Below are 24,290 nucleotides of genomic sequence, written 5' to 3'. Positions count from 1 at the left end.
AATGTTAATAATCACATTTTTCTCTGCACGTGGCACAGAGTGTCTCCCAATCAAGGAACAATAAGCACTGCCTCACCACGGGCCTGGCTGATCAGAAAGCTTTTCTTTAAAAAAAGGATATTTCTAGCTTTAAAATGTAATATTGTCAGGTGAAATTAATTAGCTTTACTGCACAGTAGACAAATGGGAATTATCTCGGAAACATACTTTTGTGGACTAAGAAGCTAATTGTGTGAAATGAAACATTTTACAAAATGCTCCTGCTACCACTTGCCACACTTCACGGAATTTCTCTGGGTAAAATCTCACTCGCTTTGTGGAGAATAACCCAGAGATGAGATGAAGTGCATGGCTGTCATGAGCTGCTGTGGTGGGTCCAGGTGCAGATAGGAACCCAAACACATTCCCCCCCCCTTGTTTGTTGATGATGCAGGCTTCAAGCTGGATGGCCGTGAGGCTTCTGGCTGTCTTTTTTCCCCCGTAAAGGCCAGACCACTAAAGCCACCGGTTAAATTCCCACTGCAGGAAGAACAAGTACTAGTCGGAATCGAGTCCGGTTTGGCAGTGATGGCAATCACCACCACGAGGCACTCAACCTTCGTTTGTTGAACGAGTCAGTGGGATTGACCTTCCCACTCATTTTCTCAAGGACAGAAAACGATCAATATTCCGGGCATGGTTTTGGCAATTTCTGCAGAAATTGTGTGGCCACGTGTGAGGCCTCACTGCACTTTTGGCTCAAGAGCCAGAAAAGCAGCAGAGAGCTTTCAAGGATGTGTGAAGGACCTCTTCTGTCCATTTCCTGTGAATAGCAAGAGCTTTTGTTGCCTTCATTTCAAAAAGTGATATAGTCTTGTGAATGCTAAATCCACTTTAAAAATAACATAAACAGAATTTGGTAAAAGTGATTGAATACATGATGCTCCTGTCAAGTTTGTTTGGTTGCTTCTTAATGGAAAGGATTGTGAAGGCTGTTAGTAACGCTGCCTCTGAGTAATACAGCAAGCTACACGGTGACGACTTCCTTAAGGAAGAAATAAAAAAGGAAAGCTGCTGTTTGTCTAATGCAAAGGGAAAGGGCAGTGCGTCTCTGCTTGAGATCTCTGTACTAATGTTACATCTGACTGCTCTGAAATGAAAGACTAGGATGTTTTCCTGAGTTTTTGACTTTTTTTCTAATGTGGGGGAGCTTTGCTTGGCTAAGGGGACTGTAAAGACCAAAGACCCCATCATCCACCAGGCTGCATCCTATTTATGCCGCTTTGGTGTACAGAAGTGCTCTAACCCAGCCACAGATCATCCGTGTTGATGCAAGAGCAACTGCTGGTTTCTATAAGATGTCACGGCCAGATCGTGGTCCTGGGGAACCTCATGGTGGGAGAATGAGCATGGTATGTCATTAGTGCTTTGGTATTCCAACAGGGGATCACCAGGGACATTCTGTCAGTGGGACAAAGATGAAAGATCTGGCAGGGGCTTATCTCAGCCAGGGTAGCGGCACAGGCCAAGGCATGCTATGCTGTCCTGCTGCAAGGAAGTTCATTCATGAATTGGCCTTTGGAGACAAGCAGCTCAGTATCTCTTTGATGACAAATGCTAAAAACCATCCGTATAGTTCAATCTTGTCATTATTTGGGTGTTGTTCTGTTTATTGCCCTGTTTTTAAAAATAAAGACCTTGTCAGGAAAAGGTTGTAACACACCCCTAGAAAGACATTATTTTCAGTTTAAAATTTCCTATGTCCCCAGCTAAAAATGTGAATCAGAGATAAAGTCTGTCACGTTCTCACCATTTGTCTCTTCGGCAAAAGGAAAAGAGGGGTCATTCAGTTCTGGGTCTGACGTACAGGATGCCACTCGAGCCGTCATACTTGATAACTTCAACTTGAACTTGTCCACTTATGTAAATGGGGCTGATTTATAACTTTGCAATACATACTTACAGCTTTGTATGATTTTCTGTGTGGTAATAAGCTGCCCTGCTGTAATGGCATTAAGCGCACAAGTTTTTGCTTGCCAATTGTTTAGCACCAGGGACCAAGGCGTTAAGGTCTAAAGAGCTCTCAGGGTGCACAAAGCATGTTTCAGGCACGGTATGCCTGTGACAGAGGGAGTTCAGTGGGGCTTGGGATTGATTTGTAGTAAAAGTCCTGATCCCTAGTATGGAAAAAAATCCTTCCAAATCCTGAAAGCAAGCTGCAAAGTCAGGCACACAATTTTCCTCTCCCATTACAGTCATCACAGAGATTTTTTTATCTATTAAAAAAAAAAAACCCAGGAAAAACCCCAACAACCACCTTTGCTAGATACCACAATTGCTACTAAAGTCTAAGGAAGCACTGTGCAAACTCCAGTTTCTTGGGATTTTCATGTGGTTCCTTTGACATATTCAGCTATAGTTAGTCTATTCATGTCTCCTTGCAGCTCAGTGATAAAATGTAAGCCTGCAGCTGCCAGCCACAGAATCTCCTGCAATTCAGAGAGCAGAAATTAGCATGGATAATTCAAATCACACTACCATGGTTGTGAGCCCATCCTGGATCTGGATTTCAATTGCAAGGCTGGGCCATCCATTACTAGAACAGGGTTGTTGTGTTCAGAGACAAGTCTACTACGATAAATCTCCATGATCTTTCCCTCGACATTGACACTGCCGTAGCGCAGATGAGATTACACAAGACCATCATCTGGTAGAGTCTTGAGTGAAGGAGAAGTTAAATTTCCTCCAAACCTTCAGCCCACGTCTCATGGCGTGGAAGATGATGCCCGAGGTCTGCCAGCTCATCAGTGTTTTAGAAATACACGGCAGCAGGATTTCAAAGGTTGAGGTGGTTTACGGATGCTGGTTCTGGGAGTGCTCTGACAATGCCTTGTGTATTAGTCAGAGAAGAAATGCATTATTCCTACAAACCACTCTGATTTTTGTTTGTTTGTTTGTTTGTTTTTAACTTCATGTATTACATATAATTCCACATTACATGGCTGCAAAACAAAGCTCTTTCAACCTTTATTTACTGAAGATGTGCTTGGCTAGATTTGAGACACTTCAGATGGCACGAGAGAAAACAGATGAGATGACTGGAAAAAAGCAGAAATTAGCTCTCATTTTTAAGATGATCCTGCTGTACGTTTAACCCAGCAAAAATAACACATCCCTACGGGTTCCCCAGAGCTGTGCTGCATGTTTAAAGACTCAGAATCATTTTGTGTCTTACCCTGCCGTGCAGAGACCATCCCATACCTCCGTTTCCATATGATAATGAACCACTCGTTTGAGGCAGGGCAAGACTGACTTTCAGGAACAGCAACATGAGCTGGACAGTGACTAGAAAGCAGTGAGTAACACTGTAGGACTATAGCCTCCTCCGGCTGGGTGTGCTGTGCGCCGATTCGTTACATTTCCAAAAAAACCAATGGAGTGTGGTGAAACATCCATTGAAATTACGAGCAACCACCAAACGTCCTGCCTCGCACGAGTTTATTGACCATCTCACCCTGATGAATTCTGCTACAGCTTGCTAAAGCTAAAAAGTCCATGTGTTTATAATTGCTTGGGTTTCTTAAAAGTGAAACAAGTGACTGGCTGCACCAGCTTCTACACACAGCTGCCTCTGGGCAGCCTGACAGGTTGCATGGCTACTGCTGCAGTGCCAAGAGCTTGCCTCTTACTTTTTTGGGACCATGCATGGTGGTTAATAGCAGGGGATGTTGTCCAGCACCCTATCCTTATGCTCCACTGTTGCACATGTAACTGAGATACTGTCAGAGGTATACTTGGATATCCTACCCATTTACTTGATAAGGAAAATATGTTCTGAATTGTATGAGTAAGGAGGGGGAAAAAAAAAATGTCCGTGCTTTCCTGGCTGGATTCTATATCTTAGCTCCTTATTTTGACTCCATTTTTTCCCCATCTTTCATTTGCCCCTTTCAACCAAGAACGCATTCAGCGGTTATTTGGAATTGGTATGTGTGTCTTATATTGGAAAGATTAGTTATTCAGAAATGTTCTGTTTATATTAAAACTCCCTTACAAAGCTTGGACTGTATCAAGACAGCTTAGAGCTGGCACAAATGAGAGTTATTCCCACTTTTAAGGGCTATTAATAGTGCCAAAGAAATACAAAGGAGGCCCATTGCACCTATGTACTTATTATTCATCAAATACACGCTTATTATATAGGTATGCATGAGATAAATAGACAGATAGATTTGCACAGCGCAATGCTTAAGTGGTGCCAAAGAAATAAAATTCTATCCCTGGAGAGTCTAACTGCGAAGGCAAATAGGGGCTAGCAATGAAATCACAGATTACGATCACAGCTAAATGGCTTCTTTGAGCAAGAAGATGAGTTGGCGTATTTTCCCTGGGAGGCTGCTTCTGATATGCATGACATTATAAATAAAGAGGCATGAACCAGATGCCAAGTATGTGAGCCAAAGCTGATAAAAGCCAGTGGGAGTCCTTCGGTGTCAATAGGTTTCAGAGCAGGTCTGTGATGCCGCAAGCTATCTGAAAGGAGCTGCTGTAGCCTGGCATCCCAAACCTCCTCTAAACACCATTGTGGCCTCGTCACCATGGGGTTTGGACACTGTGCATTGCCCTTAGCATCCTTCACCATCCCTGTAAGGAAGTATTGTCATTTCTGTGTTACCAACAGGTAGCACAGGTTTAGCAGGATGGCTTCTTAGAACATCTAGGGTGAAAAAGTAGTCGGAGTAGCAGGAACTGTGAATGCCTGATTTCAGGTTGCTCTGGCCTGGGGGATCTAGAAGGAACCGTTGTGTTCAAATAATCTCTGTGCAGGGTGGCTGGAAGAAAGTAACGCAGTGATTTTTTTATATCCCTATTTGTGTCATTACTCTTAATTGTACAACATGAATATCTGAGGATCAGTTCTTCTCCTAAGCGTAAACCAGACCACGCCTAGCGAAGGCAAAAATACTCTTTAGCATTCACCAGGTGGCAGTTTATATTAACCAGATCCAGCTTGAAATCCAACGGCCTCCACTTAGTCACTTCCCAGAAAGTTGGTGAGGTATTAGATAAAGACCTCATTTCAGGGATATATTCATTTCCATTAGGGATTTTCTAATAAATTCCTTCCATGAGAAAGGTACACAGGGGTTTTCTTTGTTAAAGACTGTAGCTCAAAAAGCCTCTTTACTTGTGGGAATAGGTGGCGTTCCTTTCCTTACTCATCCATGGAGGTTTCCAGCCAAGAACAAGGACATAACTAGCCAAAGAAAGGAGTCCACCCAAATAAACTAATGTCATGCCATTGGAAAACAGTGGAAAATGTTCTGGAAATGTTCTCATTGTACGTCCTCCAGAAGCAGTGTTTTTTTCACAGAGGATGTGTCCACTAACAAAGAGCCCACAAACAGGTCTTCTCTTCTGGTTCAACCTTTTCCCTTTCTGCTGTGCTCCCCAGCCACCAAGGTGTGGGGTCCTGGAGTGAGAAAGATGAGTAGCAATATATATTTTTTGGGGGGGGAGGGGGGGGGGGGAAGTAAATAATTATGGCCATTGTGAGAAGATTTTTCCGCCTCCAGCATGTTGGGGTAAAACCACAAACCTTAAAACTGTGCTGACTGTTTTTCCCTATGGTCAGTGGAGCTCCCTGCACGTTTGTGTAATTATGGGCAGAGATTATACTCCATCCTTCTTGTGCCACATTTGCTCTTTAAATCAAAGCAATGTTTTCTTTCTTTCTGCTGCTCTTCTCCAATATATTTTTAGATAGATACTGTGTCCTTCTTAGTTTTCATTTTAATATGCTGGAGGTACCACAGGTTTTTAAGTTTTGTGTTGTAAGAAAGGCTGCATATTCCCTTGTCTTTCTAGTTGCCCCTTTCCTGCATTTCTTCTGGCTGGGACTGGCCTTGCCTGGAAGGTGCACAGTGATGCGCGCTGGATCCTCGACAGGCTCCTATCAACGCATCTTGCAAAGGCTTCTCTGCTCCCTTGTGTCGGCTCAGTCCCTCTTGCCAGGCTCAGATCTGCTTCTCTCAAGATCACGCTGGTGCTATCGAGTCATCCTGTGATTAATTAGCACAGCTGGGTCTTTCCTCCTTTGTCATTTCCCTCCGGTGACCCGAACTTCACCAGGCTGCCTGGCTCTCTGCCGTGGAGGGGTGTGCAGCACAGCTCCGATTTGGGCTCGATTCTTGCCGTCCTGGGAACCTGGCATGACCCCTTGCCTGCTCCACAGCCCGGGCAGCAGGAAAATTTGGGTTGCCCCAGGACTGGTAGAAAACCAGGGGCTCGTCCTGCGTTTCCCCAAAGCTCCCTGAAACAGATGCAGTTCTGGCAAACAGTTGAGTCTGACAGATCTCCAGTCTTAGACAAAAAGCCATTTGGTCAGAGTATGATCATCCAGCTGTATTCAGGACACAGCTTGCTGATTTTATGGATACACATATATCTTTTAGGACTAGAAATCAGCGTTGTTTTTGTCTTCATGTGTAATGTTTGACATATGATGTAAATTTACTTTTACAACGTACAGACATAAAAGCTACTGTGGCTTGGGTTTAGAATTTATTGATTGTAGAAAACTGACTACCAGGTTTGTTGATTAACATTTTTCTATACAATAGGAAAGCAAGGAAGAAAGAATCAAAGCACATGAGGGCCAATTTTTCAACTAGATGATAGAAATTATTCAGTCTTTTAAAATTTCACTGCTGTAACTAAACAATTAATTTGGTTTAGCACAGATCTCTCCTGTAATTTTTAAGGTGTCTTCAGTAATCATCTACTTATCCACAGGCTCAGTTCAATTACTACAATTTCTTAAATAGATTTATACATGCCCAAGTGGTAAGTTAAGAATTTAACAATTATAAAGCAAGATTTGCCTCTTCTTTAGTACAAGAATGGCATGAATTTTTTTTGCAAGAGCTTACACAAACGTGCAATGGCAAACTCGAAAGTCAATGGAGAGCAGCCTGATTGGGAGCTACAGCCCGAGGCTTTTAGCTGTGGACAGATGGGTTTGTGCTCCCACAAGCTTTGCTGTGTGCCCAACACTTGTGCAGTTAATGGCACCCATTTTGTTCCGGTAGAGACCGGGAAGACCCAAAACCCCTTTGCTCTCTTTGTCCTTTCATGTTGTTGATGCTTGTCTTTGGCTCAAACTTATTGATCTTTTCTAGAAAAACTTTATAACTGTTGTTTACGTGTTAGAAAAGTGTATAATGGATGGAACCTGGCCTCAAGTTGTTATCATGGCCTGGTTGATATAAAATTTTCTAGCCTGACATTATAATTCAAACCATTTTCATACTGCAAACACACAAATAAGTGAGCTGAAGCTGTTGAGCAAGCCATGCATGCAGCTGAGTGAATGTGTTTTGCTTGAAAGTATCATTAAAGCAATTTCCCATAATGTCTGGCAGGGAGTAGGTTTCTTTTAATGATTTTATTAAAAAGTGAATTAAAGGCCAAAGGTTGCTTTCCTACAGCCCTTAATTTCCTGTTTCAGTGCCAAATACCGTGCACAGAAATTGCTCGGAGCAGAAGACCCCGCAGGATCAGCCCCCGGCGAGGCTGTTGGAGCTTCGACTCCATGACCGCAAGTGTGTGCGAGTCTGTTCTCGCAGTGCGATTTAACATCAGAAAACACAATGACAGAAGCACAGAGTTATCAATTACAGATAGAAGCCTGCGGAAGTGGAAAAATGCACTATTGACTCCAAGCAAGGCCCAAGTGTTCTGTTTAATATCTGGGATATGATTTTCCTTTTCCTGATGTCAGTTTGACATCAGTGTAACTCCAGGGAGGGAAACACAGAGGAGAAGTGGGTCCTGAAGGCATACATGCCCTTTGGCATGGCTGGACCGGTGACATGAGTTTGCATTGTCATTGCGTCTTTATGCAGCCTGGATGTTGCCAATACTTTATTTATGATTTTCACTTTGGTAAGCATGTGTAGCACTTCAAGTAGAGGATCTCCTGGCGGGCCAGCAGCTGTGGAGAAGCAGGGTCATTTGCAAAGAAGCAAACAAACTGATGCAATAAGAACAACAACAGGCTACAGCCTCCTCCTAGGGTCTAAATACCTCTCGATGCTTGTGGGGAAGAAAATACGACACCCCCAACATAGATGATGGGTGTAATACATCTGAGGTTCAGAGTCACATGGGACGTGCTTTCTGTGATACCCTGTTATTTGGAAAACCAAGCATAAATTGCCTCCTGGAGTGCAGAAGGACTCTGTGAGATGCAACTTGCACCTTTGCAGTGTTCATGGGCCTGGCCAACTATTGGCAATGAGCAACATGTTGGTAAAATTCCAGTCTTTAAAATACTTTAATAAAACAACCATAATTTACCCCACTGCAAAGCTATAAACTGTAATTTAATAATGTGTTTCTAAGGGGACAGCTTTTTTAAATAAAAAAAAAAGGTTTAGTATTATTAAAGAAATGTAGTATATAAAAATATCTAATTGCTGAGGAAACAGCATGATTATGATTTTCAGATATTTAGTATGGGCAAATCAGTCTAAGGAAGGGAGCTGGGGTTTTATGGTGGACTCTTGCAGTACAGGTCTCATTAAGTTTTCAATGAATACTGTTCCAAACCTTTACCATGCTTGCAAATTATGTTACGCACGTAAGCTTTCATCCTGCTCTAATGGTGGGTTCTCAAACATAGATGACGTTTCTTTGCATGGGATATAAGAGTCTTTCAAGTAAAAGGAGCCCATTTCTTACAGGAAAAATCTTCAACCCTTGGAGTCTTGGATTTCTAGGTTCAATTCCCATAAAGTGCCCCCAAAACATCAGTTTTAAGAGTAGTACCTGGAGCGGCTCGAATTCTCCAAAAGCTCAGACTCAGGGCAAGTTTAGCCAGGCAGAAACATGTAATTTCTGCTCCATCTTGGTTGCAGTTATCTGCTCTGACACAAAATAGGATTAAGAATCATATTACTGCTTCCAGCTAATAGATTTAGGCTGTGGTTCCAGGATTATTAATACCAGATCTGTGCACTGCCAGCTCACCCAGGACTATAAATCTAATGTGGATCAGGCATGGACACATGATTGTGTTTTGTCAAATTAGCCAAGGGACATGATATGGAATTTATACTAGCTTTATACTTCTGTGCTAGCTGCACCCCTGCTGTGGAAAGGCAGAAGATAGCTGGTCCAACGTGAAGGTAAGACAATACTGATACGCTAAAAAAATCTGCTGGTATAAAATGGGGGTGTTTTTTGTTGTGGGTTTGGGTTTTTTTTGACAAATGTGAACCATTAATTGGAGTTTGTCTATGCTTTAGCAGCGTGTTGCTCATCTGGCACATGGCACTGGTGGTATGATACCACAAATCTTACAGTTGGGTGCAAACCACAGCCTTAATAAGAATTAACACTTGACCTTCTGTCACGTAGCTACCCTTGGAAATCTCTTTCTAAGGCAGTAACCATTGTTTCCTTATCACGTGTTATGGGATCAAGAGGTTTTATGCTGCTTAGTTGTACACCTATGACAGGTCTTTTGAAAAACCAACATGTTATAGAGGAGTGTCATGCATGTTTGCTACAAGTAGAGGATGCTCCATTTTCAATAGTTAGCTCTAAAATCTTAGAAGGAGGATCCACTTTTCCTCATTATTCTGGAGATACGTTAAATATTAATTCTTGGTGTTGTTGAGGGGTTGGGATTGGAAACTTACCTTGCCAAAAGCAAGAAGTGAAGCTCTCCTTAGCTCTAAGGTTCTCACACGGTCATCAAAGCAGCAGGTAGGGGACTACGAAAGAAACAGCATGGCTGTAGCATATGTGTTCTTGCCTGAGAAATGACGTGGATAACATATTGTGAACAAATTCTATTTTTTTTTCCTTTTACACGTTGGTTTTGGTTTTTTTTGTGGTGAGAGATGAAGCTCCCATGTAACTGCTAGGATGTGGATGGGACATTAGGCAAAGTCAGGAGGCTGGGGAGGCCAGGGGTGACCATGCAGCCCATCCACATCACGGCCTGTACAATATCAATGGGCAGGGGGGGAAGGGGCAAAAGAATCATCACTCTTCAGTTTCTGGGTAAATCTCTGCTTGTCAAAATGGATCCTGCTGAAGAGACCATTTTACTCTGTGGGTTGAGTAAAGAAGATGGGAGAACAGAAGTGACGTGTTTTGAAGAGGAGCTGCCACAATAAATGAACATGTTCAGTCAGGGATTTTTCTAAAGGAGGGAGCCCCACTCTACAAAACACTTTTTTCAGGGCAAGCCTTTGAAGAAGATGCAAAGCAGGTGAAGATCTGCTCCAGGAAAGCCACAGCAATGTGCTTGAGCACCTCTATCGTTCCCAGGAAATGCTCATGATCTTTTCACTCTAACATCCTTGTGAGTCACTTCTGTGCTCAGGTTCTCCTCTCACTTTCACGAAAACAATCAGTCCTGAGGACTTCCACATCATCACACATGAAACACATCAGCAGCAATTCTGAGGGCTGCTTTGGAGATTTGGTCATGTTGGAAACCAGGAACGGGTGAAATCTGGAGGGTCCTACATGCTGTATTAAGGCCTGCAGGTCAGGATTGACACTGGAGTGTAACTGAAGTCAGGCTTTGACCCTTAACTTGGAAATACAAAGCTAAATTTTCCCCTCATTTTCCCCCTCCCGAATCCTCCCTGGTTCCCTACATGGCTGTTCTGTATTATGATCCCTTTAAATAAGCAGCCTGTCATTAGCTTTTATCCCAGTGCTTGCTCAGCCTGACTAAAGTCTAGGTCTCTTTGTTTTTAAGACTTGCGTGGTGTGTAAGTGCCAGATGTTTCCCATCTCTTGGCTCTTGGTGAAATAAACACAAACTGCCATAACCTTCACCTTTCAACTCTTACATTACCTATTCCTAAAGTACAAAAAATGGATGTGTGTTTATGCAGCAAGGCTTTGAACTACCTTCCAGGTTTATGTCAAAAGTCCTATTCTCTAGGCAAAGATAACATATGAGAATGGACTTTGGTGTTGCTATAAAATTCACCTTCTGTACTAATGAAGCAGTAGTCTTCATGGAGGAAAGTAGTCTGGGGGGATTAGAGGCCGTGTAAAACTGATCTGACTTTCAGACTGAGTCACTCAGCTCCAGATTTGGCACTCCTGGAAAGTGGAGTTGCTCCGTGGGTGACAGTCCAGTTATTTTATATAAAAGCACCATAAATATGCAGATAGTCCATAGCAATTTATCTGATGTGTCACGACTTTCTGCACAAGATTATGGAGTTTGTCTCTTTAATGTGTTTCAGTTATCTGTACAACTTTCCCCTCCCTGTCCCAGCAACAGCAAAGCTGATTTGGAGGGGTTAATACAGGAATTTTCACCGTTAATAACAGCTCATCTGAATTCATCCTGGAGTTATTTTTCTTCCTCCCCTTCTTTTGCTTCTCATTTTGAAAAATCTTCCTTGAAGGCACCTTGGCTTTTGGTGGGGCATAGAGGGTTTCTTTAAGTTCATACTCATGTGTCCTAAGGAAGAACAGAGGATATATAGCCTCAGGAGGCTGGGACCAGCTGCCTGATGACACATGCTCAAAGCTTCCCAGGAACAGCTACACAGGCTGAGGTGTCTCATAAGAAAGTCATACAGCAGCTTTTCCTTTTTAACTTGATTCAGTAGAATTATGCAATTAAATGAGGAACAAACGGCATAATTAAGATTGCAAAAGCATTGCAATTAGAATTTCAAGTGAATTATGCAAATAGAATTTTAATTTGTGCTAATTCGTGTCTTCCCAGAAAAATGAAGTCTTCCTGTGGGGATGGCATATTTTTTTTTTTGGTCATAGTCTCAGCTGAAAGGTGAATTAGCAAGAACAGAGCAGTGAAATACTTTAGCCACTGTTCACTCAGGCATACTGAAAAGAATTTATTTTCCTCACTGTCCACAGACTAGTAGCTGCATCTTTTCCCCACAGTAAGCTAAAAACCCCCATCTTCCCTGCAGACCTGGGAAATTCTTGCAGAGAGTAATCAGCATCAAACTTCCTTTTGTGTTTTGAAATCAGCAGAATATTCTCCCCGAGACGGGAGCCCAGCACTGGACCCAGCACTCCAGATGTGTCTCACCAGTGCCAAGTAGAGGGGAAGGATCACATCCCTCAACCTCAAGGCAACACTCTTCCTAATGCAGCCCAGGATGTTGGTGGCCTTCTTTGCTGTGAGGGTACATCTCTGGCTCCTCACATTCAGCTTGGTGTCCATCAGGACCCCCAGATCCTATTTGGCCAAGCTGCTTCTCATGCCCAGCCTGTCCTCACACATGGGGCTACTCCTCCCCACTCAACACTTCCCTATGTTGAACACCATGAGATTCCACTTGACCCATTTCACCAGCTTTCAAAGTCCCCTTGAAGGGTGGCACACCTACCAAGCACTCCTCCCATTCCATGTCATTTGCAAACTTGCTGAGGGTGTTCTGTGTCCCATCCTCCAGATTGCTAACGGGGTTGTTCAACAATATCGGATCTAGTATCAACCCCTATTACATGTTCCAATGCTCGTGCCCCCCCGTCACTTTCCTTGTTACACTCTTTGTCCCACTACATCATCATTTAGCCAGAGCTCTTTGCCCAGGAGGTGGGTGATTGATAAAAAGCACAGCAGTCACAAAATCAGATATTTTAGTGAAATCAACAGTGATTTTGCTCATGTAAAATGGTATTTAAATTCCTTCTTGGCATCTTCCTAGTATACTGCAAGAGCAATGTACATTAAAACACATTCTAGGGTTGGGGTTTTTTTCTGTTACCTGGAGGCAGTAAATCACAGAGTTACAGATGTTACCTCAGTTGGGAATAAAGACATCACCTTTAGCACTGGTTTCAGTAAAAACACAAACACTTCTGCAGTTAAACAGCAAAGTTTTACGGCTGCGGTTCTTTGAAAAAACTAATAAATATTTGTTTGCCATTTCTCTCTGGGGCAACTGTCCACTTGCTAATTTACACATCACCAAGAGGCTGTTTAACTCTTGCCTGTAGGTATTAAACCCTATCCATTACTGTGTCATTGAAAATACAAACTGTCTGGAGGTTGAGAGATGTTTGGAAAGGAGTAAGAGCAGCTCAGCCCATGGCAGGTCATCCTGAAGCAGAGCTCAGGATCCCTCAAGAGCCTTATAGTTGCTGATATGACTTACTAGCAGTGTTTCGGCCCTAAAGATTGTGTGTAGTGCTGTGGAGCGCTCTTCCATAACTCACTGTCCTTTGGAGAGGATGGAGCTGCCTAGCACTTAGCCTCCATGTTTCTAGATATTCTTCAGCTTTTCTTTGCCCTCCTCTTCTGCTGTCACATCCAGGCCAGCAGTAGTAACTCTCACTAATATTGTCTGTCTTATCCAAGATCTGTACATAGCCAAGTTACCTCCCCAACCATTTCCAGATTTTAACAGTGTGGATCAAGTCTTCAGACTCTCCTTCCAGCTCGTAACCCTCAGCCTGGGAATCAGGTGTCCAGCTCTTCCCCGGGCTTATTTATAAATGTACGTACATCTTGGGGTTTTGTGTGTTTGTGCTCTTTGAAAACCTCATCTGTTTCCCTGGAGATTTGTGCTTCATCAGTTCCTGTCTGTGAGTCCCTGGTTGATAACCTGACTTCTAAAAGCCTGTGAATTAGCTGTAGTTGTTTGTTTTCCTTCCTGTTTGGCTTGAAAAAGCTGCTGTCTGTAATGTTTGCTATTAAAAACTTTAAGAGAAACGCTCTTGCGCAATTTATTTTTGTTGTTGTTAATTACAATTCTCCTTTTTTTCCCTCTTTATGTTGATTCTCTCTGCTTACGCCCAGCCCTTGTAACCAAGATTTCCCTATAGATTTAGCAGCCAAACGATGCCATCAGTATTTACGCAGCGCCAAGTGCCCAGGTCTTAGCGTAGCTGAAAGACTTCATGAACTCCTCTGGGAGTGAATAAAAATGCAAGGAAACAGCAAATCTGAAACACCTGTGTGACCTGACCATGGGCTTGCTCTGGATGATGTCTTAGATGGGTGGGGATGATTCTGTGGGAGGTGCATGGTAGAAAGGTCTCACCAGGTCCCTTCACTTGAAGATCCCCCTGAAGCTTCCTCCAACTTTGCCAGCAACATCTCCAGTAATGCAAATGTCAGTGATCAACACAAGGTGGGTAGCTGTCCCTGGGGATGAGTGTTTGGCCATGAGCAGAGCTGGAGATAAGGCTGGTTTGATAATGTCCCGGCCTGACAAGTGTTTTTCCCAGCTTCCTCACGGACTGCTGGACTCTTATTCCTGCTCAGACATTGCAGAGCATTCATGTATGAGCACTGCAAAACACTTGAAAGGTGATGTTATTTATGGCTTCTCAGACTGCCTCCCTTGTGCTACTGACTTATGACTGCACCTATAAGCTCAACAGCATGTATTTTTTCCAAAGGACAAAGTCTATTTGCACATGGGGAGCTGTCTCGCAAGTGCCAGCACTTTGCAAGTGAACCACCTCTACCCCACCGCTGCCTGACAATAGCCCGCGAGCTACATATTCAGCTTTTGTCAAAAACACCAGCACAAAGCTGACCGTAAAATAAAGAAACATTCGTTATGATTTTTTTTTTATAGTTCCCAACTACTGTAAACTGTGGAGGAACAGAGCTGCAAAGCTGGCTATTAAACTGTCTGCTCTTTCCTGTTTGAACAGGACCTCTCCAGGGTTTTAGCTGCCTCAACCACCATGGGTCAACATCCAGGAAGGAAGACGTTTCTAAGGAAACCGCGGAGGCTTTCCACCAAGGTGGTTGCATGAAAGCACTGAAACTGGTGAGAGTGACAAAAAGCAGTTCATTGGATAATGTAGAAAAAGGTAAAAAGTTATTGCACACAGACTGTTTTTATAATGAGGCCATTCAGGCATAAAATCACTTTAAATAGGTAGTTTGTTTTCACATTGCAGAATTATTTTCACCCTACTCTTTCAAGGAGGAGTTTATCTAGGCACAGTGGTGTATAAATAATAAATAGCCCCCGGGGCAAGGCATTTTTACTTTTTTCCCCCTGCTTCGTATCCTGTTGCAGTTGGTCTCAGGCTGCAAAATGAATTTTGTTTTCTGAAATAATATTATTTACTTTGAGTGCAGTCTTCTGCGAGAGGCCATGAATTCTCTTCTGCAGTTGCAATGTTCCAAACCAGACAGGAGCTTTACAGTCCAGCATTTTCGTTAAATAGCTTTTCTGTGGGTTTGCTATGCAGTTTGCTATGAGGACAGGTACAGTCCCATTGGCTCAGGGACCTCCAAGAAAGCTCTGTGTGTGCATGCAGTGTTTGGCCTGGGAGCACACTGTTGGATGCAAATGGTCCAGGGGTAACCCCATGGACAGAGGTGCAGGATGACCTTGAAGGTGGTAGATTAGAGAAGGAAGTGACAGCCACCATGCTGGAGATACACCACTGTGAAACTCTCTGGACAGACACAACAGGCTCATTTCTTCTGTCTCCAGTAACCTCATCCGATATCACAGTCAGCAAGACCAGGAGGTCACACCAGCACCGGCTTCTCCTCTCACAGGGTCTCATCCTGTGCACTGGGAGCCTATGAGCTCTGCCCCCAAGGCGGTGTCACAAGGGCTGGAATGAGCCTGCCTTCAGCACCTGCTTGGAGGAACCAATTCAGGGTCTGACCCACCAGCCCAGACCTCCTGATGGATGGAGGTGGTGACCAGCAGCCCTGGAGAGACCCTACAGCTGATTTTGACCTAATGGGAGAGGAGGGAGGCTGGAGGAGCCATGGGGCTCACCCTGTTCACCACTGCTCCCACGTTAGCTTTGGGGGCAGTTTGGGCACGTTACCAATGTCTTTCCACTGTTCAATCACAAGGGCTCTTGGTTTGAATCTCAGTCTCTCTCAGCTAGCTAGGACATTTGTCATTTTCTTGTGACACAAGCTTATATGTTGCTACCCCACACTTCAGGCCCTGCAGGGAGCCCTTGTTAGGTAGAGCAGAACTGGATCGAATAAACAACAAATATTTAGGAGCCTCAGGATATGAAAAAATGGAGATTCCCTTCTCTAATTTGGTTGTAGCCTCAGGCTTTCTCTATAGGTTTGATAGGAGAGAAAGGAAGTCAGGGAGCTGCTGCTTCTCACCTCTTCCTTGGATTGCTGCCGGTGCATCATCAGGGATGAATGATGGTAGTGAAAGAGGCAAGAAGACAGGATTTTGGTATGGGAGATTCAGGGTTCAGTGGGGAGATCCCAGAAGGATGAAACACACAGCAAGTGGCTTACGGAGAGGGATAACAGGGACCTGCCGTAGGGAAGGGGTTAGCTTCAATGGGCTCAAGTGGAGAGCCTCCATCAACGCGTGCTTGCAAGGCCCAGGGATTGTATCAGAAGTTTGAGCCTGGGGGAAATAAATAGGAAAAGTTAAGGAAGGATCAGCCTGAAATGATCCAGACATGCAATAAAGTCCCAGGTTGCTGGAGGGGGAGGGAGTGAAATTCCTGCTCTCCTCAAAGAGCATGAGTGATTAGCTCTAAAAGCCATGTGCCAACGCTCCTCCGCAGCTGCTGCTGTTCAAGATAAAATAACAGGTCATCTGTTGGAGCAGAGGTCCTTCCAGACTAAAGTCTAATTTCTGTGCTCCAGGGGCTTAAGTGCTGGTTCAAGGGTCACCAGGCAACACCAGTCACTGAGCAAGGATGAAGCTCATTTTCACTAAAAACAGAGCCCCCAGAGCAGGACCCTGCGCTCAGTCCATCACGTGTTGGTATCTGCACAGTCTCAGTAGGGAAGGAGATGTTTAGAGATCAATAGCCTAGACGCATGGTGCCAGAGCAGATGCTGGTTGTGTCACCGTGCTGAGATAGGGACTTACCTTCACTCACGTAGCCAAAAAGCTTGAAGTCCAGACCTGCAAAATAAACCTCAGCAGCTAAAGATAAGCCTGAGGGAAGCCCCCATGGTTCCATTCCCTTGCCCCAAAACTCTCTATGTCTTCATCTAGGAGCCATGTTATTGCAATGTAAACTGTGCCTTCATCATGGTGGATGATCTTTCTCCTAGCAAAAGGTGCAGAACGCTTGCAAATAAGTGTAGGTCTCACTAAGCAATTCACTCACACATTAAAAAAAAAAAAAAAAAAGTGGTGTGTTTTTTTTTTAATGGAAACATTCATATTTGTGGTTTGAAAGGACCTTTCATTTCAGTTGCATGCCTCAGGTTTCTTATTACTGGAACAGCAATAGTTAATAAGGTTAAAAGGGTGAAACGCAGTGGGGATAGCAACACCTGAAGCACAGCAGACACCCAAGGCCTCCCTGGGTGCTTGGCACAGTGATGCCCTGTCCTTACTGGAAGGAGGACTGCCATCAGCTGAACCTGGAGGTGGGCTGGCAGGGAGTTAGGGCAATGAAAAGGTCACACACTGCTAGCCTAGAAAACAGATTTTCTTTTTTTTCCCCAGACAGCATGGAAAAACATAGTGCAAAATGCCCATAAAGTAAAATGAGAGCCCCTTTATCAGGCAGGTAAAGCTATATGGAGAACCTCTCATCGATTCAGCATAATACTTATATTAGAGGGCCATTAGATAAAACGGCACTAGAAACTTTGGAAAAATAAGCTAAGTAGGATGCTTAGGAACTTGAGACCTGTTTTAGGCTAGATGTTAGTCCACATTTCACCTGGGCCACAAATTTCCACCCTATCCTCCTCACTTATACAGGACTCTGCTTTTCCGCTAACAAATCACATATTTGCAGTCCTTAGAAAAACCACTGCCCTTCCCCAGAAAGAAATAACCCACAAACCCCAACTACAACACAACTGTAACACAAAAGCTCTCAGGGGTTTGTTGAGGTGCCCTGCAGAGCATTCAAGGTTTTAAAATGTTTGCTCATTATAAGCAGGAGCAGCTTTTTTCCATTACAAAGTGATCTATTTCACAGCTTTCAGCCAAAAGTGTCAAGCAATCAAGCAGCAGTTATGCCTTAACAATTGCTAATATATTTCAGCACCTAATGAATCTATGCAAAAAAGGCAGGTAAAGGATAGAAACAGCCTACAGTTAACTCCTGCCCTCCCCTTGCAAGGATTTTTATCCCCTGCCTCCCAGTCTTATGTTTTTACTGAGTGGCAATTAATTAAAAAGATCAAGATAGAAGAAAGATGGAAACCTTATTACTGGTGTTATATTTCCATACTACTTTTGCCCAGGGAAAAAGTTTCCCAGGAGATTAGCTAATAGTTAAGCTATTAAAGGCTTCTAAACTGGAAAGGTTATTTGCAAGGTCAGACAACTTTACTGAGCTGGTAGTTTCAAAATTATCCTGGGTTCCTTTACTAATTCATCGATCAAAATGACACATTTTAAATTATAGATGAAAATGGAACAGATTTAAGTTCCCGTCATGTAACCCCTGCATGAAAACTACACATTACAAGCCTCTAGCCATAGTAATTTTTAAGTGAGAATGAAACATTTGTTCTTATTATGAAGTGCTGATTTACTACAAATTCACAAAGAGCTGAAGGAGCCTTCACACTGAAAATATGCAATCTAACCAGCTTCTCCCAGGTGCTTTGAGCAGTTAATGCAACATTATTCCCCCATTCGCATTAGTTATCTTTCCAGATTCTCAGCTAAAGGTAGGGATGCACTTCAGTTAGAGGGGAAGCAAACACACAGGAAGGAGAGATATAAAGGAGGGCTCTTCTCACAGATTCGCTAACTTAACCCAAAATTTCTTTATAGGAATCCAAGAGATCAGCTGAGCTCCTGTGACCTCAGGGCAACACTACATCCCACCTGGACTCAAGGCTGTGTGCCATCTACGAGAGCTGCGTCTGTCCGTGCCCGGGAGAAATGCTCTGAACCAGTGACTAGGGCCAAGGGTCTGTTGTTCCCCTTCTCCTTCAGCTTTTGAAGTCTTCCATCTACATCTGTATCTAGATCATCCAGGTCTGATGACACCTACTAGGGTGAGCGTATGGGGTTTCCAGACTAGGTCTGTCATTCAGCTGTTGATCAGCTTTGCAATTATGCCATTTGGGGATAATTCCAGATTGGGCGCTGCAGAAGATGCATTTGAAATATCTTGCTTTGGAGAGGTTGAGCACCTTTTATGTTTGAAGTCAGGTGCAGAGAGGAATATTTGCTGCTTTTCACAGGAAGAAAGTGGGGTACGAAGTCAGGAGGGGTTAAATGAACCTGCAAAGCATTAGTAGGCAGACAGGTCCAACCAGGACTGGATCATGCAGCAGAAATCCATGCTGTGTTTGAGATGAGGCCATAAACCATCAGTTTTGTTTACAGCTGAGGTTGTTGCTGGGGTTTCAGCTCTGTACTGAAGCAGGAGGAGCCAGAGCCTCCATGAGCAGGGCAGAGCTGCCGAACCTGGTGCTGCTGCTCCAGATTGTCCTCTTCTTGAATGGCTGCCCTGGCTCCCTGTGCCACACAGGTTCTCCCACATCTCTGAAGTGTGGCAGGTGCACACAACATGTTACCCTGCTGACAGACCAGTCTAGGAATGGCTCCAGAGATACAGTCCCAGTTACAGTCCACGATGCTGTGATAGTGGCTCCAAGGCTCCAGGCAGAGGTTTGCAGAGAAGCATCTGCTCAGCCTGCTCCAGAAAGCAGATCCCTCTAAGGAGTATCAGAATGGACACCAAAAAATGGGTTGTTATTTTGGAAAAAAAATTATCTTGAGCATCAAAATCAGCCCTTTAGCATGGAGGAGGGAGATGTTCCCAGCTTAAACAAAACAACTTGCAGCCTCATAAGGAATGCTTGGGAGGCCCAGACTGGCAGACCTTGAGGCTTTTGCATCCTGTGCACAACACTTGGAGCTCACAGGAGCCGTGTCACCCCCGGAGCTGTGCTCTCACGGCCAGTTACGTGCTGTCAGGAGTATGCGTGCCGTTTCATCGCCGCCTGCCTCGAATCGTCCGGTTTTGTGGGCAGCAGTGGCGGCGTTGCTTTTCTTTCCATCTGGCCCCTCTGTGTCCTCCAGCAAAGGAATCAGCACTTGCGGCTACAGCTGTAGCAAAACCCATATGTGGAAGCTTGGATCATTTTCTTTCCCAGCCGAGGCATCTGGATCTGTGGCTTGTTCAGCTAATAGACTTGCTGGCAGGGCTGCAAGCAGCTCTGGAGCTAAATAGTCATGGGGAGGCTTGGGGAGGAGCTCACCTGTCCTACAGGGCACTTTTCATTCTTTCTTTTCAAAGGATGTGACTCATTGACATAAATTTCATAGACATACAGTGAAAAATGCTACTGGATAATAACGACCTCCTTTCAAAGTCTCTGCTATCGTATCTCCTGCTACTTCAAGAATTGGTCCTGTCAAGATAATGTGTTTATAAGGTTTTTTCATCATGAATCAGTTGCAAAATATTCAGGCAGCAGGACATATGGAAATCATATGAGGTTTTACTGCATTACACTTGAAAGTGATCACTTTAAGAGCGCGAGGGCTCACGAGTGGCAGGACACTGTTTAACGCCTGACTGCTGAGGCGTCACCCAGAGGTGATGTATGGGAGGAGGGGAATCCAAAACTCCTCTGTCTTTCATCTTTGAGGGATCACTAAACTATCTTGGTTTAAAGCGTATTTGGTGCTGGACAAAAATCTCCCACTGAACTTTTTTCCAGGGAGAACATGGGGTTTGGTTACTCAAACATCATCTGTGTTCTCAAAATGTTTGTTTTTCCTATCAGAAACTGAAACCTCCACTGGTGAGCAGCCCAGTTCTCTGGATCCAACACCTGACAAGGGAATTTGTAATGATGATGAGAACAGCGTCACCCATCATGGTGATGTCTCCTGAGCTGCTGCCTCCCTGCTGTCACAGAGCTGAAAATGAGACATGAATGATGACGTGAGCAGGCGATTTCAGGAATGGGACTTTCTGACCATGGCTGTTCCCATCCCTAATTTCTTGCCTGGCACATCCCTGACTGCATGAATTACTCCTTATCCAGCTCCATGCACGCTTAGTGCCACTGAACTCCCTTTTTCCTGGATGAACTCCACCCTCAGCATCCTTATGGTTTTTATATGGGGTAACAGACCATAATTTCTCTATTACAGATCAGCTGTAGAACCTGCCCATGGCTCTGATCATTGGTTATATGGTAACTCCGAAGCAGTGTACAAAGAGGCATTACTCACGGCCAGCTCACACTTGCTATTTTAATTTTGCTTTTGCTGTTCTGAAGGTGAACGAAGCCTTGCACCCACGCAGAATTCAAGGGGTAAGAAAATACATCAACCAAGCTGATAGAAAAGCAGTCCAAATCTACGTGGGCAGAAAAGTAATATGCTTTGCAGAAGGCCTGAAGCAGAGAGGATGGAAGAAAGAAAGAGAGCAAGAAGGAAAGACAGACATCTGCCATGCAGCTCCGGCACTCGTAACAGAAATGATGTGTTTGTTCAGACCAGAGCACATACTCGTTTACCCGGGCAATTCTGCTGTCACATGCCGCACACCAGACAAAATCATACATCAAAGTTACTGAGCACTTGCTAAGCAGCAAGCGCGGCCATTTATCATGCAACGTTACATATATGCTATTTCACCATGGAATGCAGTATGTTATGCTGGAACACAGCGGCAGCCGCCTCCAAACATGCTGAACGATCGAGCGATTTTGTGCTGGGGGAAAACATCGGTTAGCTGTTACAGTGTGACCATCGGGCTCGCTTTGTTTCTTGTTTAAGTCGCTCCGCTGAAGCTGCATCATTAAAACTTTCCTCACTTGCAATCTCTTTGGTGGGTAAATTGTTTATTTTTGTATTGTAACAGGATGCACTTTCTACTGGCACCTTTCTTAATTTAATCTCTGAGATTCACTGGCTCAGCTTCTGGAACAAGAAATGGCTGAGCAGATATACGTATTCGAGCTGAATGTCATGAAGCCTGTAAACTGCAAGCTTTCTTTAGGGGACAGCATGTGGGTTATTATGAAACGAGAAAACATATGTGAATAATTGAGGAAAGGGATCCAGCATTTAGCTCAGAAAATGTGAAGTCAGCTTGCTGTGAATAACATATCTCTGCATTTTGACCTGTTGCTGACAACAAATATATTTCACTATTACCTGGATAGCAATGATTGGGGGTTTTTTTCCTTCTCTAAATGAAAGCCAGTTGAGAGAAGCTGGCAACAGACAAATGATGCTCATTCCACCCCTGCTTTTACTTAATGGCTGATATCAAGATCCTCAGCATTCATTGGTGACATTACTATTAAAACCATATTTCTTATCTGGCTCTTTTATTCCTACAAATCGAGCATGGAAATAAATCTGTGCTGATGGAGTGGTGAGCATGCAGCCATGGGAAGGAGGAGAGCTGGCCCTGGGCTTGAGTCCACCAAGCTGTGCACCTGCCTGGGCTGAGCTCGCCAGGCATCATCTTCACACGGGGAACTGCAAAACCCTAATCCTCAAGGAGCCAAAATACGCTGGACTCAATAGAGGGGATGCAAAACCCAAGGAGGGGATGTGACACCTCACTGCAGCCACCCAACCCGGTGCTGGTGCTTTATGGGGGAGGACTGGGACACTGGAATCAGTGTGCAATACTTCATGTGGCAATCCCAGGTGGAGGGACAGTGCAGGGATGCTTGAACAGCAAGATCCATCATGCTATGCACTCCAAGCTTGGCAGGAGTCCATCCTATTAATTCAATATCTAAGTATATTAATATGTCAATATGTGGATGCAATAAATTGCCAAGTGCAAAATAATCCCTGGCAAGTTACATGCGTGTGTTCTTCTGAGCAGCATTTTGTGTGTGTGATACATGATATACAAACACCATCCTACCCAGATCAGGTCTCTAGGATTAAAAATAGATGATGAATTAAAATTTCATATGAAATTCTAGCTTTGGTGAGTACTGGAAAACATTACTTTCCCCTTTTCCCCTTCATCCCCAGAAAGGCTTTTATTGGGGATGATGAGTAAAAGTTTCACAGTGTTTTCCACTATGGAAGAGTTTTTTAATCACAAGTGTTGTTGAGAAGAAATTAAATTGCCTTGCCAGATTGGTTTAAGGTACTAAAAACAACCTGTAATGGTTATTAATGCTGTACAGGCAAGGTGGGACAACACGGTGAATCAGCTGAAATTTAATGACAAGTGAAATGTCGTGAAAATGTCATCTTTATTTACATTAACCAAACATGGGTTTGAGGTCATGTTTTGCCTCCAGTTTATCTGAATTTCTCTGTTTAATTTATTATCTGTCCTTGGGGCATGGACAAAGCTTTACCTGATTATCTGGAGTCAGCAAAGACAGACATAACTTCAGGCTTCTCAAGATCTACAGATGGACTACTTCAGAGTGCTGGCAGTGTGTGCAGACACGATCAGGTAACTACCGTGGGGGATGAAGGTATCTGGTGACCAGTTCTAACATTGACAGGAAAAACCCCCAGTCTTTCCTTGTAATGGCATCACCTAAGGACGAAGTGGACAAAAGACTGAGGGCTGGAAAGAGAAGAAAAACACTGTGTGTCTCTCCGTATTTCATGCCATTTCAGATATGGCCACCTCTTGTTAATTTTCTCTTTGCAAACTCCTTAGGTAGGAACACGCTCAGCTGTTTAGCCACAGGAGGAGATACTGTGTGTCAGAAGAGGAATCCGATCGCTTCTCCTATAGGGTGGCCGAAACCCCTCAAGGTCTCCTAGGGAGGTATTGGGTTGCATTTCTCATTCTTGAATTTAAATGCAAAAGGGAAATCCTGAGGTCTCAGGATGTGACTGATGGGTGTCTCTGGGTATGCAAGAGCCACACTCACTGCAGGGACTTCAAAGGCAACCCCTGAGATGTTGCAGCCTGTGCCCTGCAAGCAGCCCACACTAGCAGGGAATAACGTCCCTTTCTCTCCCCTTGCAGGACTCCCTCAGAAATAATGTGATATGGTATCAAAACAACAATCCTCTATTTTCTTAATGAGCAATTCTCATTTTGCTTTCAGCTCTACAAGGATAACATTGGATGACTCAGTCATACAAGATTGATGAGGCCACCAGGCAAAGTTTGGGTGAAAACCGCTTCCAGATTTAACACCAGCTTTGCCTTTATACTCCAACTGAAAGCACAACTTTATTGCACGAGCGTAAATAACTCAGGAAGGTACTAACCACTTTGGAGCCAGGGTCTTTATGCAGTTTTTGTTTGTGATATTTTTCCATCATGTCTGAGCATAGTTTTAATTTAGTGTCAAAGTGAATCTGAGACTGATAATTTTTATGATTTTTTTTTACTGAGAAAAGACATTAAGCTACTTACTTTGGCTGCACTTCCTA

At 43.8% G+C, this 24,290-nt stretch overlaps 1 long non-coding RNA gene across 3 annotated transcripts in view; it reads left to right on the top strand.

Moving 5' to 3' along the window:
- LOC142602719 (uncharacterized) overlaps positions 1-22,056 on the top strand; it is a 227,437-nt gene extending 205,381 nt beyond the window's left edge. For all 3 annotated transcript variants that reach the window (XR_012836486.1, XR_012836485.1, XR_012836487.1), the window contains exons 2-4: positions 14,665-14,826; positions 18,717-18,943; positions 20,687-22,056. This is a non-coding gene — a long non-coding RNA (uncharacterized LOC142602719). The remainder of the gene's footprint in view (positions 1-14,664; positions 14,827-18,716; positions 18,944-20,686) is intronic.
- The last annotated feature ends 2,234 nt before the right edge of the window (positions 22,057-24,290 follow it).

Source organism: Balearica regulorum, chromosome 8 (genome assembly GCF_011004875.1).
Source record: "Balearica regulorum gibbericeps isolate bBalReg1 chromosome 8, bBalReg1.pri, whole genome shotgun sequence".
Taxonomy (NCBI): domain Eukaryota; kingdom Metazoa; phylum Chordata; class Aves; order Gruiformes; family Gruidae; genus Balearica; species Balearica regulorum.
Note: the sequence above shows the minus strand (reverse complement) of the source record. Positions and strands in the feature narration are given on the sequence as shown.